The following is a 16,406-nucleotide window of genomic DNA, read 5'->3' as shown; positions in this document are numbered from 1 at the left end:
TTGAGATTAACACATACATGTTACTATATATAAAATAGATAGTCAATAAGGACCTTCTATATAGTACAGGGAACTCAATTTTCTATAATAACCTATATGGGAAAAAAATCTGAAAAAGAATGGATATAGGTATATTTATAATGAATATGTTTGCTGTACAGCAGATACTAACACAACATTATAAATCAAATATATTCCAATATAAAATAAAAATTAAATTAAAAAAAGGGGCAGCTACTATGGAAAGCAGTAAGGAGTGTCCTCAGAAAGTTAAAAATTGCACTAACTACCATATAATCTGGTAATCCTACAGATTTTTTTAGTGTTTGAGTGTTTATACAAAATAATTGAACTCACAATTTCAAAGAGAGGTTAGTAAGCCTGTGTTCCTTGCAGCATAATTCACAATAGCCAATGTGCGGAAGGGCTTCCCTGGTGACAGTGATAAAGAATCCTCCTGCAGTGCAAGAACCTTAGAAAACTTGGGTTTGATCACTGGAGAAGGAAGTGACAGCCCATTCCAGTATTCTTGCCTGGAGAATCCCATGGACAGAGGAGCCTGGCTAGCTACTGTATATGGGGTCACAAACAGTCAGACACAACTGAAGCAACTTAGCAGCACACAATATGTGGAAACAACCTAAACACTTATTCAAAGCTGAATGGGTAAAGAAAACAGCATGTATACATGCAATATGATGGTATTCACTCTTAAAAAGGGGGAAATTCTGCAATATGTTAAAATACAGATGAACCTTGATGATATTATGATAAATGAAATGAGAGTAAAATATTTCAGAAGATGAAAAATACTGCATCACAGAAAGAAGCAGAAGGAAAAATACTGGATCATTTTACTTATATGAGGTGTCTAAAATAATTAAATTCATAAAATCAAAAAGTAGAATGATTGTTCCAGGTAGGGTAAAATAAAAGAGTTACTAATAGGGTGCAAAGTTTCAGTCAAGCAAGATAGATTAGCTCTAGAAATCTCCTGTATAACATCACCCTTATAATCAGCAATAATATGTTAGTACATGTAAAAATTTAAGAAGGTAGATCTCATTTCAAGTGTTCTTACCACAATCAAATAAAGTGCAAGTGTGCTTATTGTTTTACTTAGAAGGTGAATCAAGTATTCTTTAAATGATACACTAAATTTTTAAGTAAAATTATTCTTTCTATAAAACAAATTTCATTTCCTAAAACATCTGTTAAGTAAATCAAAATTTTCTTATATTGTTTTGCATAGAGTAATGTTCACCTGTATTCATAGATAAATTTTTGTTTGCCTCCTTCCATACCTAGAACTCAAGAAATATTGGAAGGTAGGGTCTGTAATGGGAATATTTATAGAGATTATCTAAGACTAGCTTATAAAGTAATAATGTTGTTATTATATTATTGCAGTAGGTATATTAATAGACTTTAACTATAAAACTAATCATACAACACTTTCATATTGGATTAGTAAGTCAAGTTGGCAAAAGCAGGATCATAAGTAACTTCTGGAAAACCCATTCCCATATCTTAAAACGATAATAGTATTCCAGTCTAATTTTAGGTATTTGCATCTGTTGTATCTATAGATGAAGTCATAAGAAAAGGAATATGAAAATAAGGAAACAGCTACAATCTTTCAATATGACACATTTTGAACATAGGAAGATGAAAATGACATGCTTGACCTTAAAATGCAATGGCTCTTTTTAATAGATCATTCTGTTTGTGTTAGGAATGTCAATCAAGTACCTCATGAATATATTTCAGCAGCTGTGAAATTTGATTAAAATTTAATGTAGCCTTACTTCTTCCCTGAGTCTGAATGAATTTAGATGGGCAACTATCTGTGAAATTATGATTTTGCTTGTTAATTGCTCATGATCTTTATATGAGAGGAAGTTACTTTTACTTTGTTCTAAAAACTAATGGGGATTATATTAACTTCATGACAATTTTATCACTTGAATATCCCCAGCACAGTGTCAAATAAGAGAATTATTAATGATAAGTACATTTTCTTCAGGAAAGGATGTGTGTTTACACACATATTTCTGAAAATTCAGTATTTCCAGAGTACTCTTTAAGTAAGTTGGGACTAAACATGCTAGCTTAATGAATAAGGATACTTTAGAAATTATGAACATTTGTAACTTATATTGAGATCTGAAAAAACACAGTGCTTTTCTTATTTACTATTGGAATGCATCTAAGGAAAGTCAGTTGTAAAACAATAAGAATGGATACAAAATAGTTGTCTTCCCTCATAGTGTTGTAAGCTATGAAATTATTCAGAAAAAGAGATGAAATATATCTTGCATCCTAAGTGGAATCTTGAAATGGTTGGGACCTCTCTTACCTATGATTTTTTTTTTTTACCCTGGGTATATAATTTTAAAACCATTATATTATCATTAAAAGATATTGAACATTATTGGAGTAAAGGAAGTCAGAGATATCATGTGAATTAAGTCTCAAATATAATCGGATCTCAGTATTTTATTCAGTTAATTCTTTCTGATCTTTATCAGCTATCCACTGTGTGCTGTGTATAAGACTTAGTTCTATTGTTCAAGCTGCTTGGAATCTCCTAAGGATGATAACGCATAAGTAGCAGTTAGAAAACAAGGAATGTATTAATTTTCTATTGCTGTATGAAAACTGTCACACATTTAGGGGCTTAAAACAACACACATTTATTAGCTCATCATTCTATGGGTTGATCTTTGGTTCCTCAACAGTAACCAGAGATCAAATTGCCAACATCTGTTGGATCATGAAAAAAGCAAGAGAGTTCCAGATATCTACTTCTATTTTGTTGACTATGCTAAAGCCTTTGATTGTGTGGACCACAACAAACTCTGGAAAATTCTTAAAGAGAAGGGAATACCAGACCACCTGACCTGCCTCTTGAGAAATCTGTATGCAGGTGAGGAAGCAACAGTTACAAATGGACATGGAACAACAGACTGGTTCCAAATAGGAAAAGGAGTACTTCAAGGCTGTATAGTGTCACCTTGCTTATTTAACTTATATGCAGAGTACTTCATGAGAAATGCTGGGCTGGATGAAGCACAAGCTGGAATCAAGACTGCTGAGAGAAATATCAATAACCTCAGATATGCAGATGACACCACCTTTATGGCAGAAAGCGAGGAGGAACTGAAGAGCCTCTTGATGAAAGTGAAAGAGGAGAGTGAAAAAGTTGGCTTAAAACTCAACATTCAGAAAACGAAGACCATGGCATCTGGTCCCATTACTTTATGGCAAATAGATGGGGAAACAGTGACAGACTTTATTTTTGGGGGCTCCAAAATCACTGCAGATGGTGACCACAGCCATGAAATTAAAAGACATTTGCTCCTTGAAAGAAAAGTTATGACCAACCTAGAGAGTATATTAAAAAGCAGAGACATTACTTTGCCAACAAAGGTCCATCTCATCAAGGCTACGTTTTTTCCAGTGATCATGTATGGATGTGAGAGTTGGACTATAAAGAAAGCTGAGCACTGAAGAATTGATGCTTTTGAACTGTGGTGTTGGAGAAGACTCTTGAGAGTCCCTTGGACTGCAAGGAGATCAGACCAGTCCATCCTAAAGGAAATTGGTCCTGAATATTCATTAGAAGGACTGATGCTGAAGCTGAAACTCCAATACTTTGGCCATCTGATATGAAGAACTGACTCATTGGAAAAGACCCTGATGCTGGGAAAGATTGAGGGAAAGAGGAGAAGGGGACGACAGAGGATGAGATGGTTGGATGGCATCACTGATTCAATGGACATGAGTTTGGGTAAACTCTGGTAGTTGGTGATGGACAGGGAGGCCTGGTGCGCTGCAGTACATGGGGTCAAAAAGAGTTGGACACAACTGAGCAACTAAACTGAACTGACTGAATTCTATGGGTTATAATTCCAGGCAGGCTCAGCTGGCTTTTCTGTTTACAGTGTCAAAACACCAAAATCAAGGTATAATGGAAGCTTTGAGGATAATCTACTTCAAAATTCATTTATGTTTTTTAAGATTTCGTGTCTTTTCAGTTTTAATTCTGAGGTCTCTATTTCTTTCCTGTTTTCAGTGCGGGCCCACTTACAACTTCTAGAGACGATCTATATCCCTTGACATGTGAATCCTTCCATTTCAAAATAGCAATGGTGCATTAAATCTGTTATTTGACACTTGTATTTGGTCTGGCTTCTACCACTAGTTAGAGGAAACTGACCACATGGTATATTGTTTCTCCCTCATTTTGATTTCAGCCTGTGTTTTGCTTTTGATATAAAGTGCCTGTCTTGTAGATAACATGTATTTGCATCATGTATTTTTTTTTAAATCTATTCTGCTGATTGGTGTGTTTTAATTGGAATGCTTTATTTATTTATAATTAATGTAACCACTGATAGAAAGGATCAATATTTGACATTTAGCTATTATTGTCCTTCTCTCTATATTTTTGTATTTTCTTTTCCTGTGTGCTAGCATTATTGATTTATTTTAAAAATTTTATAGTGTACTGTTATTATTCCCTTTTCATTTCTTTTATTAAATTGGTGTAAATATAATTGCGGTTTCAGAATATGTTTATTTAAATCATTATAACTAGGCTCAAATGTATCTTTATCAATCAAAATAGGAACCATTACAATCAACACATTTTTTTACAGTAAGAAATATGTTTAAGATTGCTTATTCCTGTAGTATTAAAATCTGTGCTTCTGAATTTGATGATGTGAGCTGGAATCAAGATTGCTGGGAGAAATATCAATAACCTCAGATATACAGAGGACACCACTCTTATGGCAGAAAGGGAAGAAAAACTAAAGAGCCTCTTGATGAAAATGAAAGAGGAGAGTGAAAAAGTTGGCTTAAAACTCAACATTCAGAAAGCTAAGGTCATGGCATCCAGTCCCATCACTTCATGGCAAATAGATGGGGAAACAATGGAAACAGTGAGAGACTGTTTTTTTGGGCTCCAAAATCACTGCAGATGGTGACTGCAGCCATGAAATTAAAATATGGTTGCTCCTTGAAATAAAAATTACAACCAACCTAGACAGCATATTAAAAAACAGAAACATTACTTTGTCAACATAGGTCCATCTAGTCAAAACTATGATTTTTCCAGTAGTCAGGTATGGATGTGAGAGTTGTACCATAAAGAAAGCTGGGTGCTGAAGAATTGATGCTTTTGAACTGTGGTGTTGGAGAAGACTCTTGAGAGTCCTTTGGACTGCAAGGAGATCAAACCAGTCCATCCTAAAGGAAGTCAGTCCTGAATATTCATTGGAAGGACTGATGCGGAAGCTGAAACTATAATACTTTGGCCACCTGATGCAAAGAACTGACTCATTTGAAAGACCTTGCTGGAAAAGATTGAAGTGGGGAGGCGAAGGGAATGACAGAGGATGAGATGGTTGGATGGCATCACTGACATGATGGGTATGAGTTTGAGCAAGCTCTGGGCGTTGGTGACGGACAGAGAAGCCTGGCATGTTGCAGTCCATGGATTCAGAAAGAGTCAGACATGCCTGAGTGACTGAACTGAACTGGAAAGAATTTTCTGTGTCCTGCTGGTTGTGGAAGAGTCTTGTCTGCAAAACGTTGTTGAAATGCTTAAAGAAGTGTAGTCATTTGGCTAGAGGTCAGGTGAATATGGCAGATGAGGCAAAACATTGTAGCCCCATTCGTTCTTCTTGAAGTGTTGGTTGTGCACTGTGGGGTTGGGTATTGTCAAGGAGAAGAGTTGGGCCCTTTCTGTTGACCAGTGCTGGCTGCAGGCATTGCAATTTTCAGTGCATCCCATCAATCTGCGGAGCATACTTCTCGAATAAAATGGTTTTGCTGGGATTCGGAAAGCTGTTTTGGATCAGATGGTCATCAGACCACCAACAGTGACCGTGAACTTTTGGTAGAAGTTTGGCTTTGGGAAAGGCTTTGGAGCTTCTTCTTAGTCTAAGCACTGAACTGGTCATCACTGGCTGTTGTATAAAATCTACTTTTCATTGCATGTCACAATCCAATCAAGAAATGGTTCATTTTTGTTGCATAGAATTAGAGAAGATGACTCTTCAAAATGCTGATTTTTTAAAATTTTTGGTCAGCTCATGGGGCAACGACTTATCAAGCTTTTCCACCTTTCCAATTTGCTTCAAATGCCAAACTACTGTACAATGATTGATGTTGAGTTCTTTGGCAACCTCAGTGTAGTTGTTACAGGATTAACTTTGATAATGACTCTCAACTGTCAGACAACTTCCAATGGCTGGCCATTGCGCTCCTCATCTTCAAGGCTCTTATCACCTTTGTAAAACGTCTGGAACCATCACGGCATGGTATGTTTGTTACCAGTTCCTGGGCCAAATGTGTTGTTGATGTTGGGAGTTGTCTCCACTGATTTATGACCCATTTTGAACTCAAATAAGAAAATCACTCAAATTTGCTTTTTGTCTAACATCATGTCCATTGTCTAAAATAAATATAAAATAAACAGCAAGTAACAAGTCATTATAAAAGAAGAAAGTGAGGAATGTGCATAAAATATATAACATTATCACATTTATTTAAAATGTATTCCAATATCAAAGGCAAATTTCACCAATGCAAAAACCGCAATTACTTTTGCACCATACTAATACTGTACCTGATACTGTGCAGATGACACCACCATTATGGCAGAAAGTGAAGAGGAACTAAAAAGCCTCTTGATGCAAATGAAAGAGGAGAGTGAAAAAGTTGGCTTAAAGCTCAACATTCATAAAATGAAGATCATGGCATCTGGTCCCATCACTTCATGGGAAATAGATGGGGAAACAGTGGAAACAGTGTCAGACTTTATTTTTTGGGCTCCAAAATCACTCCACATGGTGACTACAGCCATGAAATTAAAAGAGGCTTACTCCTTAGAAGACAAGTTATGACCAACCTAGATAGCATATTGAAAAGCAGAGACATTACTTTGCCAACAAAGGTCCGTCTAGTCAAGGCTGTTTTTTCCAGTGGTCATGTATGGATGTGAGAGTTGGATTATGAAGAAAGCTGAGCATGGAAGAATTAATGCTTTTGAACTGTGGTGTTGCATAAGACTCTTGAGAGTCATTTGGACTGCAAGGAGATCCAACCAGTCCATTCTAATGGAGATCAGCTCTGGGATTTCTTTGGAAGGAATGATGCTAAAGCTGAAACTCCAGTACTTTGGCCACCTCATGCGAAGAGTTGACTCATTGGAAAATACTCTGATGCTGGGAGGGATTGGGGGTAGGAGGAGAAGGGGACGACCGAGGATGAGGTGGCTGGATGGCATCACTGACTCAATGGACGTGAGTTTGAGTGAACTCCAGGAGTTGGTGATGGACAGGGAAGCCTGGTGTGCTACGATTCATGGGGTTGCAAAGAGTCAGACATGACTGACCGACTGAACTGAAATGAACTGAATACTGTACTTTAAGTTATTTTAGTAGTTGCTCTGGAATTTGCATTAACATTAAAATAATCTAACTTCAATTATTACCAGATTAATTTAAATAACAGGAAACTTTACTCAAATAAAGCTCCATTTCTTCTCTCTGTTTCTTTTTTTTTGTATTTCATACAAATTCACATACTTGTGAATAATACTTGTCTATGATTTATGCAAATTATGCACATTCTCAGTCAATTCAGAACAAGTTTGCAATTATTGTATTATTCATTTGTCTTCTAAATCAGAGGGACCATACGAGATAGAAACAATAAATAAATTAATACTATTTTATAATATTTACATATGTTGTTACCTTTACTGCTGCTGTTTCATTTTTATTTTTTGGTGAGAATTCAGCTTTCTCTCTGGAATCATTTCATTTCAACCTGAAGAACTTTCTTTGGTATTTCTTGTGGGGCACATCTGCTAGTGATATGTTCTGTAAGTTTTTTTATTATCTGGGAATGATTTAACTTTTCTTTACTTTATGGATATTTTTACTGGTTATATAACATGAGATCTAATCTTTTAGCAGTTGTTTAAGTGTAAAACTAAATGTTGTTACCTATAGGCACACTGTTGCACATCATATATCTAGAACTTTGTCATCTTGCATAGCTGAAACTGTATAGAAGTTGAATAACAACTCTGCATTTCTCCCTTCCCTCAGCCCCTTGCAACCACAATTCTACATTCTGCTTCTATGAGTTTGAATATTTTAGGAACTGTAGGATCCTTTCTATTGAAGGTCTTCGTCTTTCTGTGACTGGATGATTTCACTTAGCATGATGTACTTGATGCTTATCCATGTTGTTCTATATTGAATAATTTTCTTTTTTAAACATACATAATAGTCTACCATACATTATCTCCTTGCTGAACTTCTCATTTTGCTAATGCATTATTTTCCTGATGTGTTGAGTATTCTTCTGATGGTTATTTTGAATTATCTTGTAATTCCTATATCTGTTTCATTAGGGTCAGCTTTATCTCATTCCTTTGTTTGGATCATGTTTCCCTATGTCTTCATTCCTTAAGTCTCTATATTGATGTTGATATTTAAACAGTAGATGAAAACACCATCTCTCCCAGTCTTCATGGGTTGGTCTCATAAAGGAAAAGAACTTCCTCAATCCACCCTGGCAGAGATTTCATAGACCTCTCAACCCTTGTGCTATCAAACTGCAGATTTTATTCTTAGCAGCCTCCTGGGCTTCTCAGGTGGCTTAGTGGTAAAGAATCCACCTGTCAGTGCAGGAGGCTGGTAAAGCTGTAAAAATGTTAAAACTGTCAAACTGGTAAAGCTATAATTTTCTGTTCATCATGGCTGTGTGGTTTGAGGAACTCCCTCAGAAAAGTACAAATTTTTTCCTTTCTTGTCTCTTGCACATATAGTTTTTCAGGAAGCTCCACTGACTTTGCCTTGCTTTTGGATTCTTTCCAGCACCTTTAAAAATAGTTGCGTTCATATGTTGAAATTTTTAATAGTTTTTCTCCTGTAATTGAGATCTAATCTTACTGCATTGTGGTCAGAAAAGATGCTTAGAATCAGAGCAGAAAAAGAAAAAGAATCCAAATTGGAAAAGAAGAAGTAAAACTCTCACTGTTTGCAGATGACATGATCCTCTACATAGAAAACCCTAAAGACTCCACCAGGAAATTACTAGAGCTAATCAATGAATATAGTAAAGTTGCAGGATATAAAATCAAAACACAGAAATCCCTTGCATTCCTATACACTAATAATGAGAAAATAGAAAGAGAAATAAAGGAAACAATCCCATTCACCATTGCAACAAAGAGAATAAAATATTTAGGAATATATCTACCTAAATAAACTAAAGACCTATATATAGAAAACTATAAAACACTGGTGAAAGAAATCAAAGAGGACACTAATAGATGGAGAAATATACCATGTTCATGGATCAGAAGAATCAATATAGTGAAAATGAGTATACTAACCAAAGCAATCTATAGATTCAATGCAATCCGTATCAAGCTACCAACGATATTTTTCACAGAGCTAGAACAAACAATTTCATAATTTGTATGGAAATACAAAAAACCTCAAATAGCCAAAGAAATCTTGAGAGGGAAGAATGGAACTGGAGGAATCAACCTGCCTGACTTCAGGCTCTACTACAAAGCCACAGTCATCAAGACAGTATTGTACTGGCACAAAGACAGAAATATAGATCAATGGAACAAAATATAAAGCCCAGAGATAAGCCCACGTACCTATGGACACCTTATCTTTGACAAAAGGAGACAAGAATATACAATGGATTAAAGACAAACTCTTTAACAAGTGATGCTGGGAAAACTGGCCAACCACTTATAAAAGAATGAAACTAGAAAACTTTCTAACACCATACACAAAAATAAACTCCAAATGGATTAAAGATCTAAATGTAAGACCAGAAACTATAAAATTCCTAAAGGAGAACTTAGGCAAAACACGCTCTGACATAAATCATAGAAGGATCCTCTATGACCCACCTCCCAGAATATTGGAAATAAAAACAAAAATAAACAAATGGCACCTAATTAAAATTAAAAGCTTCTGCACAACAAAAGAAACTATAAGCAAGGTAAAAAGATAGCCTTAGGAATGGGAAAAAAATAATAGCAAATGAAGCAACTGACAAACAACTATCTCAAAAATATACAAGCAACTCCTGCAGCTCAATTCCAGAAAAATCAACGACCCAATCAAAAAATGGGCCAAAGTACTAAATAGACATTTCTCCAAAGAAGACATACAGATGGCTAACAAACACATGAAAAGATGCTCAACATCACTCATTATCAGAGAAATGGAAATCAAAACCACAATGAGGTACCATTTCACGCCAGTCAGAATGGCTGTGATCTAAATGTCTACAAGCATTAAATGCTGGAGAGGGTGGGGAGAAAAGAGAACCCTCTTACACTGTTGGTGAGAGTGCAAACTAGTACTATGGAGAACAGTGTGGAGATTCCTTTAAAAACTGGAAATAGAACTGCCTAATGACCCAGCAATCCCCCTGCTGGGCATACACATGGAGGAAACTAGAACTGAAAGAGACATATGTACCCCAATGTTCATCGCAGCACTGTTTATAATAGCCAGGACATGGAAGCAACCTAGATGCCCATCAGCAGAAGAATGGATAAGAAAGCTGTGGTACATATACACAATGGAGTATTACTCAGCCATTAAAAAGAATACATTTGAATCAGTTCTAATGAGATGGATGAAACTGGAGCCGATTATACAGAGTGAAGTAAGCCAGAAAGAAAAACACCAATACAGTATACTGACACATATATACGGAATTTAGAAAGATGGTAACAATAACCCTGTATGTGAGACAGCAAAAGAGACACAGATGCATAGAACAGTCTTTTGAACTCTGGGAGAGGGAGAGGGTGGGATGATTTGGGGGAATGGCATTGAAACATGTATAATATCATATACGAAATGAATCACCAGTCCAGGTTCAATGCAGGATACAGGATGCTTGGGGCTGGTGCACTGGGATGACCGAGAGGGATCGTATGGGGAGGGATGAGGGAGGGGTGTTCAGGATTGGGAACACGTGTACACTCATGGTGGATTCATGTTGATGTATGGCAAAACCAATACAATATTGTAAAGTAATTAGCCTCCAATTAAAATAAATAAAGTAAAAAATAGTTGCCTTTTATATTGGGTGTTAGTCAGTCAGTCGTGTCTGTCTTCCTGTCACCCCATGGACTATAACCCACCAGGTTCCTCTGTCCATGGAATTCTCCAGGCAAGAATACTGGAGTGATTTGCCTTTTCCTTCTTCAGCCTCTTTTAGTCCAGGTTTTATAAGTGTTATCTGCACACAACCACTTTACTCTTCTTCTATCATGGAAATTCTCTCCAAGAAATGTGTGTCAGGAAAAAGGAGTTTGTGTATAAATATTTCACTCTAACATTATATATCAGTGAAATTTGATTAGTAAAGAAACATGAAAAATCATATCAATGCATTATTATGCAGTTAATCAGATGATTATGAGAGCTGTGCAAAACAAAATGTATCCTATATATTAGTTGATTAGAGAGAAATATAGAATTATATCTTCAAGATAGCATGTTAACAATACATAGTTGAGCATGTGGAAAATGGAATCATTTATTTTGAATGTAGGATTATGAGAAGCTTTTTATTCATTCATTCAACAAATATGGTGACTGCTACTAATTAACTCTGTACATAAATAGCTGAAAAAAAAAATATTGCCATGCTCACAGAACTTAGAATCTTATATAAATGCATATGCAAACAAAAATTTTTATAATGGACAAAATTGCCAGTGTATAAACTGTGCATTATGTATTGGGTATAGAAAGAAACAGATCTTGAGCATTTAACTCATTTCTTTTTTCTATTTGAAGCTATTATACTTCTTATTCAAATAATAGTATACCCACATTTTAGAAAAGAAAAACTATCTGTGAAGTATATGTAACTTTAGCTGACTTTTCAGGGAAGGTTAAACTTCATAATGCTGGCTCTGAGTTAGAAAACACAAACCATTTGGGGTCCTTATATATGTATTTTATTAAATATTTATAGCAGAACCAAAAAAGTTGAGCATTTGCATTATAATATGCAGTTTTATACATTAGAACCCTGACATATTATATTCGTAGTTTCTGCCTTCTAGATTTTTGCAACCTAAATGTACTGATTTAAGTGAAAGTGATATGAGGCATAGGTTACAGAAAGTATAGTATATGACAACCAAAACAGATTTATATACATATATAGTCTGCTAAATATTTCCTTTGATTAAACCTAAGCCTTAATCTCTGACTTCAGAAGGAAGATATGCCTAAGAATAAGTTGATTCTGAAAATATTAACTTAGAAGCAAAGCAGAATTTTACTGCTTGTATTATAGTTGTTAATATACATTTTCTATCATTCTACCCCCTTTTTTTTTTTTGTTTTGTGTTAAGCTCACTGAGGGAAAGGGCCATATTGGAGTCATGTTTTTATTCTCTACACAGTTTTTGCATGATGCCTTACACATATGTACATTCAATAAATATTTTATAATTATTTTTATAAAAATTATATTTATCTACAGGAATATGGAGCAGAAAGGACCTTTTTTATTCTCTTGAAAATATAACCCAATATATTTAAAACCGTTTTAACATCTCTCAGTATTTCACTTGTTTTCTTCTCCTTTCTTCCCCTCTGTCCCTACTTTACACTACAGTCAAATGTCTTATCTTGCAAACTGTGCATATGCAGTGATAATGAGGAGGTATTAGTATGACTGACACTGAAAGAAGCAATGACAGGGCATATGTGAAATAAATCCAAAGTTAATAGATTCTTAACCCAATTCAATACATCTCTCAAGGCTGCTTAAAGGAAAATCCATCTGTAGCTGTTTATGCAATTGTACAGCAACAATTACTTTGATAGAAGAAAGACTTTTAAAAATTATTCTAGACTAACAATAGAGGCCGGACCAATTGACTTTAAGACCAAAGAATAAAGCCTAGGCTTTTAAAAGTATATCACAAATTGTTTAGTTTAAGCTCAGTCTTGAATGACTTCTGTAGCCTAGTTCATGTTGGGTAGAAATGGTATATAACTACACTATGTACCAAGTTTGATGTTAGATGCTGAGGTTTCAACTGGGAAGTAAATTAAATAGTATCTGTCATCATAAAGCTTATATTCTAGCAATCAGTCATAACTAGCCTAATAATTAACTTTGGTCGTAATGATCAATAAAATCTTGCCCTTACGGTAGCATAATTAACATAGTATCAGAAATAAACAACAATTCACTTATTCACACTGTATACTGCAAAAATCCAAAGAAGTACGCTCAACTGAAAGCTGTTTTTAGAATAATTGTTCTTTAAATTTAATAGTAATAATAACTGCTATTTAATGATTGCCTACCACTTGCCATACAATACTTTAAGCCATTGACAGGCATGAACTTATTTAATTCTCACAGTAATCCTGGGAGGCATTACTATGATTATCTCTGTTTTACACATGAGGAAACTGAGGCTTATGGAGGTTAATAAGTTGTTCAAAGTCTTTCATCCAGAAAGCAACAGATCTACTGAAATCCAAGTAGGCTAACTACAGGGTCAGTTCATTCTATCACTCTGCAGCTTACCAGGGGTCTGGGATTTGGGACAGAGTCATAGAAGACAACATGAAGGTTATTTTCCAGACCCATCAAGGACTATTTAAAAATGCTTTAATTCTAGGGGAAACCAAGTTCAAGTGCACATCTGTGTTTATATGAAGGATCAAAGGATAACTATTATAACTTCAGTAAATTCAGTTTATTATTGAGACTTGTGTAAAGTTGACTATAAATAGCATTGCCAATTTATATTATTTCTCTGGTTAAAAAATCTCTCACAATGTTGCAGTGCTTTGATCATTAATTATATATCTAAATACATATTTCTAATTCACTCCATAGATCTATTGTTGAGTGTACTATACCAGAGGCTGGGGATAGGAGGAGTTAGAGACTAGGGGAGGGTAAAATGAAACTAAAATGCATTTCAATGAGTGCTGAGGCTAGCCCTGTAGCCGTTCTGTTGAAGTATAACTGATTCATGTTTGTTATAGATTTTTTAATACACCTTTCAATTTTAGAAGAGTTTTAAATTTATAAAATTATTGCAAAGATAATGCAGAAATCTGTATGCCCACTCCCTATTTATGTTATACATTCAGTTCAGTTCAGTTCAGTCGCTCAGTCATGTCTGACTCTTTGTGACCTCATGAATTGCATCACGCCAGGCCTCCCTGCCCATCACCAACTCCTGGAGTTAACCCAAATTCATGTCCATTGAGTCGGTAACGCCATCCAGCCATCTCATCCTCTGTCGTCCCCTTCTCTTCCTGCCCCCAAACCCTCGCAGCATCAGAGTCTTTTCCAATGAGTCAACACTTCGCACGAGGTGGCCAAACTATTGGACTTTCAGCTTCAGCATCAGTCCTTCCAAAGAACACCCAGGACTGATCTCCTTTAGAATGGACTGGTTGGATCTCCTTGCAGTCCAAGGGACTCTCAAGAGTCTTCTCCAACACCACACTTCAAAAGCATCAATTCTTCAGCGCTCAGCTTTCTTCACAGTCCAACTCTCACATCCATACATGACCACTGGAAAAACCATAGCCTTGACTAGACGGACCTTTGTTGGCAAAGTAATGTCTCTGCTTTTGAATCTGCTATCTAGGTTGGTCATAACTTTCCTTCCAAGAAGTGTTTTTTTTTAACATAAATTTATTTATTTTAATTGGAGGTTAATTACTTTACAATATTGTATTGGTTTTGCCATACATCAACATGAATCTGCCACAGGTATACACGTGTTCCCCATCCTGAACCCCCCTTCCTCCTCCCTCCCCATACCATCCCTCTGGGTCGTCTCAGTGCACCAGCCCCAAGAATCCAGTATCATGCATCAAACCTGGACTGGCGATTGAATTCATATATGATATTATACATGTTTCAATGCCATTCTCCCAAATCATCTCACCCTCTCCCTCTCCCACAGAGTCCAAAATACTGTTCTATACATCTGTGTCTCTTTCACTGTCTCGCATACAGGGTTATTGTTACCATCTTTCTAAATTCCATATATATGCATTAGTATACTGTATTGGTGTTTTTCTTTCTGGCTTACTTCACTTTGTATCTGAGGTTATTGATATTTCTCATGGCAATCTTGATTCCACCTTGTGCTTCTTCCAGCCCAGTGTTTCTCATGATGTACTCTGCATATAAGTTATATAAGCAGGGTGACAATATACAGCCTTGACGTACTCCTTTTCCTATTTGGAACCAGTCTGTTTTTCCATGTCCAGGCTCCAGTTTCATAGGCTCCATTTTCATCTACCTCATTAGAACTGATTCAAATGTATTGTTTTTAATGGCTGAGTAATACTCCATTGTGTATATGTACCACAGCTTTCTTATCCATTCTTCTGCTGATGGGCATCTAGGTTGCTTCCATGTCCTGGCTATCATAAACAGTGCTGCGATGAACATTGGGGTACACGTGTCTCTTTCATTTCAGGCTTCCTCCATGTGTATGCCCAGCAGGGGGATTGCTGGGTCACAAGGCAGTTCTATTTCCAGTTTTTTAAGAAATCTCCACACTGTTCTCCATAGTACTAATTTGCATTCCCACCAACAGTGTAAGAGGGTTCTCTTTTCTCCCCACCCTCTCCAGCATTTAATGCTTGTAGACTTTTGGATCACAGCCATTCTGACTGGCATGAAATGGTACCTCATTGTGGTTTTGATTTCCATTTCTCTGATAATGAGTGATGTTGAGCATCTTTTCATGTGTTTGTTAGCCATCTGTATGTCTTCTTTGGAGAAATGTCTATTTAGTACTTTGGCCCATTTTTTGATTGGGTCGTTGATTTTTCTGGAATTGAGCTGCAGGAGTTGCTTGTATATTTTTGAGGTTAGTTGTTTGTCAGTTGCTTCATTTGCTATTATTTTCTCCCATTCTGAAGGCTGTCTTTTCACCTTGCTTATAGTTTCTTTAGTAAGTGTCTTTTAGTTTCATGGTTGCAATCACCATCTCCAGTGATTTTGGAGCCCAAAAAATAAAGTCTGCCACTGTTTCTACTGCTTCCCTATCTATTTGCCATGAAATGATGGGACCAGATGCCATGATCTTCATTTTCTGAATGTTGAGCTTTAAGCCAACTTTTTCACTCTCCTATTTCACTTTCATCAAGAGGCTCTTCAGTTCCTCTTCACTTTCTGCCATAAGGGTGGTATCATCTGTGTATCTGAGGTTATTGATATTTCTCATGGCAATCTTGATTCCACCTTGTGCTTCTTCCCGCCCAGTGTTTCTCATGATGTACTCTGCATATAAGTTAAATAGGCAGGGTGACAATATACAGCCT

Source organism: Capricornis sumatraensis, chromosome X (assembly GCF_032405125.1).
Source record: "Capricornis sumatraensis isolate serow.1 chromosome X, serow.2, whole genome shotgun sequence".
In the NCBI taxonomy this organism is placed as follows: domain Eukaryota; kingdom Metazoa; phylum Chordata; class Mammalia; order Artiodactyla; family Bovidae; genus Capricornis; species Capricornis sumatraensis.
Note: the sequence above shows the minus strand (reverse complement) of the source record.